Source organism: Callorhinus ursinus, unplaced genomic scaffold, assembly GCF_003265705.2.
Source record: "Callorhinus ursinus isolate GAN/ISIS: 27379988/994484 unplaced genomic scaffold, GSC_fseal_2.0 scaffold2680, whole genome shotgun sequence".
NCBI classification, from domain to species: Eukaryota; Metazoa; Chordata; class Mammalia; order Carnivora; family Otariidae; genus Callorhinus; species Callorhinus ursinus.
Genome location: NW_027399734.1, coordinates 1 through 5,606, shown reverse-complemented (window position 1 = coordinate 5,606; position 5,606 = coordinate 1). Strand labels below are relative to the sequence as shown.

General features: G+C 60.1%; 2 pseudogenes; both read left to right on the top strand.

The window, feature by feature from the left end:
- Positions 1 to 1,699: 1,699 nt before the first annotated feature.
- LOC112818266 (melanoma-associated antigen 8-like) lies at positions 1,700 to 2,691 on the top strand (annotated as a pseudogene).
- Positions 2,692 to 4,091: 1,400 nt separating this feature from the next.
- LOC141372212 (melanoma-associated antigen 10-like) lies at positions 4,092 to 4,863 on the top strand (annotated as a pseudogene).
- The last annotated feature ends 743 nt before the right edge of the window (positions 4,864 to 5,606 follow it).

The following is a 5,606-nucleotide window of genomic DNA, read 5'->3' as shown; positions in this document are numbered from 1 at the left end:
AAGGAGCGGGCCTGGGGTGGGGCGGGCCTGTGTGTGTGTGAGGGTGGAGTGTGGGGTCGGGGGGGTGGGGCATGGGACGGTTGGGAGTCAGGGTGAGGACCCTGGGGGAGGACTGGCCGTACCCCCTCCACCCCATCTCAGCAAAGAAGCCAGGGCACCGGAGTCTGGCCGTGCCCGATCCAGGGAGGATCAGTCAGCGGGGGCCCAACCTGGCACGCATGCTCACTTGTCTCATGGGCCAGAAGGCGGGAGTCCTCGGGGAGTTGAGGTCTTGGTCTGAGGGGCACATGGCTTCTGTCTCACGTTGGGGACCTGGAAGAAGGGCAGGCCCTGGCAGGAAGAAAGAAGATTAGCGTCCTGGGGGCCTGAGGGCATCCCCACCCCAGGACAGAGGGGCCCGTCCCTACTACCAGCCCTTTGGGATCTTGCCAGGGACTGAGGGGGGGCATGGAGACTTCCACATGGAGGAAGTGCTGGCTCCTCACCCTCTTCTTGGAGCTCTCAGGGAGGTGAGGAACATGCTGGGAGAGGTCGGGGTCAGGTCATCTGGGGAAGCGCACCTGGGAGACACACAGGAGTCCCTCCTCCTGCCAAAAATCAGTGTGGGGACACCCGAGGGAGGAGTGAGTGACTCTCCATCCACCCCTCGGGAGCAGGAAAGGATGGCCCAGAAGTCTGTGCAGCCCCTACCTGGAGGCCCTGGGAACGCTGGGTGGGGCTTGTCAGGCTGAGTCCCTCCTCCTCTCCAGATCCTTCCTCTCAGGATGGAGAGGGCCCGGGCCTGAGGGTCTGGACTCCGGTAGCAGAGGACGCAGGTGCCCTGGCTCTGGGTCTGGCCCTGATGGTGGGGGGCAGATGAGAAATGAGGGGATGCTTCCCACAGCAAGATCCATAGGGCCCAAGCCTACCCTGACGTTGCTACCAGCCATGGGGAGTTGGGTGATCGGTGGGCCAAGTTATTTCTCCTGACTTTTCCTTCTGGCGTCTCCCAGAGATGAGGCCTTGGCACCAGGAGGGTGGCCTCTGGTCAACACAGGGAGTTTTCCCAGGCCTTCCGTGGGGTCAAGGTATAGACGGAGAGGTGCGCCCATCCCAGCACAGACGGCACCCGAGCTTGGCCGTCCCTGGGATCCTGAGATGAGCCCTTAGACCTCTGGCAGGCGTGGGCAGAGGTGGGCCCCCTGGCTTACCTTCTGTGGAGTCTCAGGGATGCGTGGTCTTGCTGTGACCCTGTGGCCTCAGGCTGCAGGGCCCCAGGCCCTGCCAGGGGAAATAGCAGTCCCCTGAGGGGCCAAGGAGGGGACCACCCATCTTGGACGAATGGGGACCTCACAGAATCCGCCCCAGCCCTCCTGCCCCACTGGGGGCCATGGGCCGTGCTCTGTGTCTGCACCCTGAAGTGACTCCTCCTTTTCTCCTCCAGGGGCTTCCAGAGCTCAGAGTGGAGGCCTAGATCCGAGGCAGGAGCCTCTTAGGTCCCAGAGCAGGGGAGGTGCAGGTGAGTGCCAGTGGTCAAGGTGAGGTACTTGCTCTGAGCATGGAGCCAGGGGCTCACCCGTCCCACCCCAGAGGGGACCCCTCAGCACCCAAGTCCGACGCAGTGCACTATCAGCTCCAGGACTTCAGGCCTCTGCTGCCTGGGCTGCACCCTGAGGAACCGTCCCACCTCTTTCTTCAGGTTCAGTCCGACACAAACACCATGCCCCTGGGTCAGAGGAGTGAGCTCTGGAAGCTGGAGGAAGACACAGGCCCGGCCCAGGGCCTGGTGGAGGCACAGCTGTTGGGGGCTGGGGAAGAGAAGGTCCCCCGCGCCCCCTCCTCCTTCTCCACCGTGGCCTCCTCCCAGTCCGTCGCCCCATCTGGCTCCTGCTCTGCCCTCTTTCTGGTCCCCTTGGAGGAGGGGTCTGCTGCTGGGTTCCAGAGTTGTCCCCAGAGCTCTCTGAGTGCCTGCCCCTCCCCCACTGCCCAAGCAGCCACTGCCTGCAGCCAGCCTGACCAGGGCTCGAGCAGCTCCGGTGAGGAGGGGTCCAGCCCCTGCGAGGAGCCTGAAGAACCCCAGCCGGGGCTCCAAAACATAATCCAGGGGAAGCTGGCCGAGCTGGTAGAGTTCCTGCTCCTCAAGTATCACATCAAGTAGCCGACCAGCCAGGCAGAGATGCTGGAGATCGCCGGCCAGGATGCCCTGGATGCCTTCCCTGTGATCTTGGGCCAGGCTTCCGAGTGCTTGCAGCTGGTCTTTGGTATGGATGTGAAGGAAGTGGACCCCAGCGACCACTCCTACATCCTGGTCCCCATCCTGGGCCTCACCTATAATGGGATGATGAGCGGTGAGCAGGGAGTGCCCGAGACCGGCCTCCTGGGGGTGAGACTCCTGCATGGTGACCGTGCCCCTGAGGAGGAGGTGTGGGAAACGCTGGGGGTCATGGGGGTGTATGCCGGCCAGGAGCACATCATCTACGGGGAGCCTAGGGAGCTCTTCACCAAGGTCTGGGTGCAGGAAGGGTACGTGGAGTACCGGCAGGTGCCCGGCAGTGACCTGCCTGCTACGAGTTCCTGTGGGGTCCCAGGGCCCACGCCGAAACCAGCAAGTTGCAAATGCTTGAGTATTTGCTCCGGGTCAGGCGCGGGCAGCTCGCTTCCTCCCTGGCCCTGTCTGAAGGGGCTGTGAGAGATGAAGAAGAGGGGGCCTGAGCCCTGGGGTCCGCCAGGCCCTTTCCAGGCTTTGCTGGGTTCGGCAGCTTCTCCTGCGGGGTCCTGGGCATGAAGTGAGGCCGCTTGCTGGTTCTTCCCTGTGTGTGTGTTTGTGGGTGCCAGTGAAGACAGAGCCCTGGGCGTTTTAAGGAGTGCAGGGCCAGGAAGGGTTGGGAGAAGAAAGCAGGGCAAGGAGCCTCCTGGGGGTGGGGGGGTTGTTTCCTGGGATGACTCCCACATCCAGAGCTTGGTGTCCTTGAGGAAGCTCTCCTGTGGGGTTCCTTGCCATAGAAGGTTTCAGCCGCTTCAGGGGCTAATTGTGTGAGTACCATCCACTCTGCAGCAATTGTTCTTACCCAGTCCAAGAGTTAAGAGTTTTATCATGTTCTTGGGGTGCCTGGGTCCTCTGTTGGTTAAGCGTCTGCCATTGGCTCAGGTCAGGATCTCAGGATCCTGGGATCATACCCCACATGGGGCTCCCCGCTCAGTGGAGACTCTGCTTCTCTCTCTCCCCCTGTGTGTGCTTTCTCTTCCTCAAATAAATAAATACCTTTAAGAAAACGTTTTTTTTCATGCCCTGGACACCAGCCTGGACACCTTGCCTACTTGTTTGGGCTCTGGACCGAAATCACAGGGCATTGGTCTAGGGATGGGTTGGAAAGGCGCAAGAACGGAAGAAGCAAGGAACAGGGGTCAGAAGCTGAAGAGATAGAAGTTTGCTGGTTCTTGCTTCTGATGCCTTCCCGACCATCATTGTGCAAATGCCAAAGGCAAGCACGCGCACACACGTGTGGGGACAGGGGCAGGAGGGCCCAGGTTCTGTCAGGAGTCAAGGTGAGGACCAGAGGGAGGAATGAAGGACCCTGGACCCAGTAGGGAATCAGTCCTGGGAGGCCTCTGGGTGAGACAACGGTGACATGAGGTGTGTCCTGACTTCTGCTCTGGGTCCCAGACACACTGAGCGCTTGCTGTGAGGAGTGGCCCTCAGGAGCAGGGATGAGGGCACCGGCCATCCAGGGAGTCCAGACGGGGAACAGAGGGTAGGGCTAAGGGACCTGAAGGACCTATCTCGGGGAATCCCTGGACTTTGTAGCCTGATGCGACGTCCACAGTCTTTGCCCGTGGCTCTCAGGGCAGTGAGGGCTTTGGTCCGAGGGAACGGGCCTGGAGAGAGCAGAGACAGGATCACCAGCTGTGCTGTGGCTCATGCTGAGATCCCTGAGGGAGGGCTCAGGGAGGGACCTGGACTCCAGAACAGGGACAACGCACTGAAGCCTGCCCCTGCTGTCCGTCCTGGGAGGCCTGTTTGTGCCAAGTCCCCAGGCGGTGTGTCAGGACGTCCGCATCCAGGTCTGACAGCGGCTGGGGGCCTGCTTTAAAAAACCGGGGGTCCGGAGCTAATGGAGGAAGACCCAGGCCCGGCCCAGGGCCTGGTGGAGGCACAGCTGTCAGGGGCTGGGGAAGAGGAGGTCTCAGCAGCTTAGATGAGGAGGGGTCGAGCACCTGGGAGGAGCCGGAAGTCACGCAACCCTCTCTCCAGGACAAATTCCACGTGAAAGTGGCTGCCCTGGTGGGGTTCCTGCTCCTCAAATACCGCAACAAGCAGCCGACCCGCCAGGCAAAGATGCTGGAGATCGTCAGCAAAGATTACCAGGACGACTTCCCAGTGATCTTGGGTCAAGCCTCCGAGTGCATGCGGCTGGTCTTTGGCGTGGACGTGAATGAAGTGGACCGCAGTGACCACTCCTATGTCCTGGTCAATGTCCTGGGTCTCACCTGTGATGGGATGCTGAGCGGTGAGCATAGCATGCCCAAGACCGGCCTCCTGGTGCTGCTACTGGGGGTGAGCATCCTGCATGGCAACCGTGCCCCCGAGGAGGAGGTGTGGGATACGCTGGGGGTCATGGGGTTGTATGCCGGCCAGGAGCACATCATCTATGGGGAGCCCAGGGAGCTCCTCACCAAAGTCTGGGTGCAGGAAGGGTACCTGGAGTACCGGCAGGTGCCTGGCAGCGACCCTGCCCGCTACGAGTTCCCGTGGGGTCGCAGGGCCCACGCTGAACCAGCAAGTTTCAAGTGCTGGAGTATTTGCACCGGGTCAGGCGCGGGCAGCTGGCTTCCTCCCTGGCCCTGTCTGAAGGAGCTGTGAGAGATGAGGGAGAGGAGGCCTGAGTCCCAGTGGCGGCCAGGCCCTTTCCAGGCTTTGGTGGGGTTGGCAGGTTCTCCTGCAGGGTGCTGGGCATGAAGTGAGGCCACATTTTGGTTCTTCCCTGTGTGTGTGTGAAAAGAGAGAGCCCCGGGTGTTCTAAGTAAGGCAGGGCCAGGGAGAGTTGGGGGAAGAAAGCAGGGTGAAGAGCCAGCCTCTCTGGGGGCCTATTCTCTGCGATGACTCTGACATCCAGAGCTTGGTTTTCTTGAGGAAGCTCTCAAATGTCGTTCCTTGGAGTAGAAGTTTTAACCAGCTTTGGCAGGTAAATGTGTGCGTGACATCCACCCCACAGCATTTGGACTTACCCAGTTCAAGAGTTTTAAGAGTTTTGTCATGTTCTGGAAGTAAGGTGGGAGATCTTCCCTCCTTGTTTGGGTTCTGGAATGAAATCACGGGGCATTGGCATAGGAATTTGTTGGAAAGGTGGAAAAATGGAGCAGTCAAGTGACGGGGTCAGGAAATACGGAAATAAAAGATTATTCATTTTTGCTTCTTACACCTTCTCGTCTGTCATTCTGCAAAAGTAACACAGATGCGTGCGCCTGCATTCACTTAGTTCTTCAAGAAAAGAGGAGAAATGACATCTCAGCACAGAGGGAGCCCTGCTCACTGGCTCCTTGATTCCCAGACATGGGCTGAGCTCTGCTCTCTGGAAGGCCCTGTGTGTGAGCAGTGAGGACATTAGGAAAAGCAGGACACGTTCCAC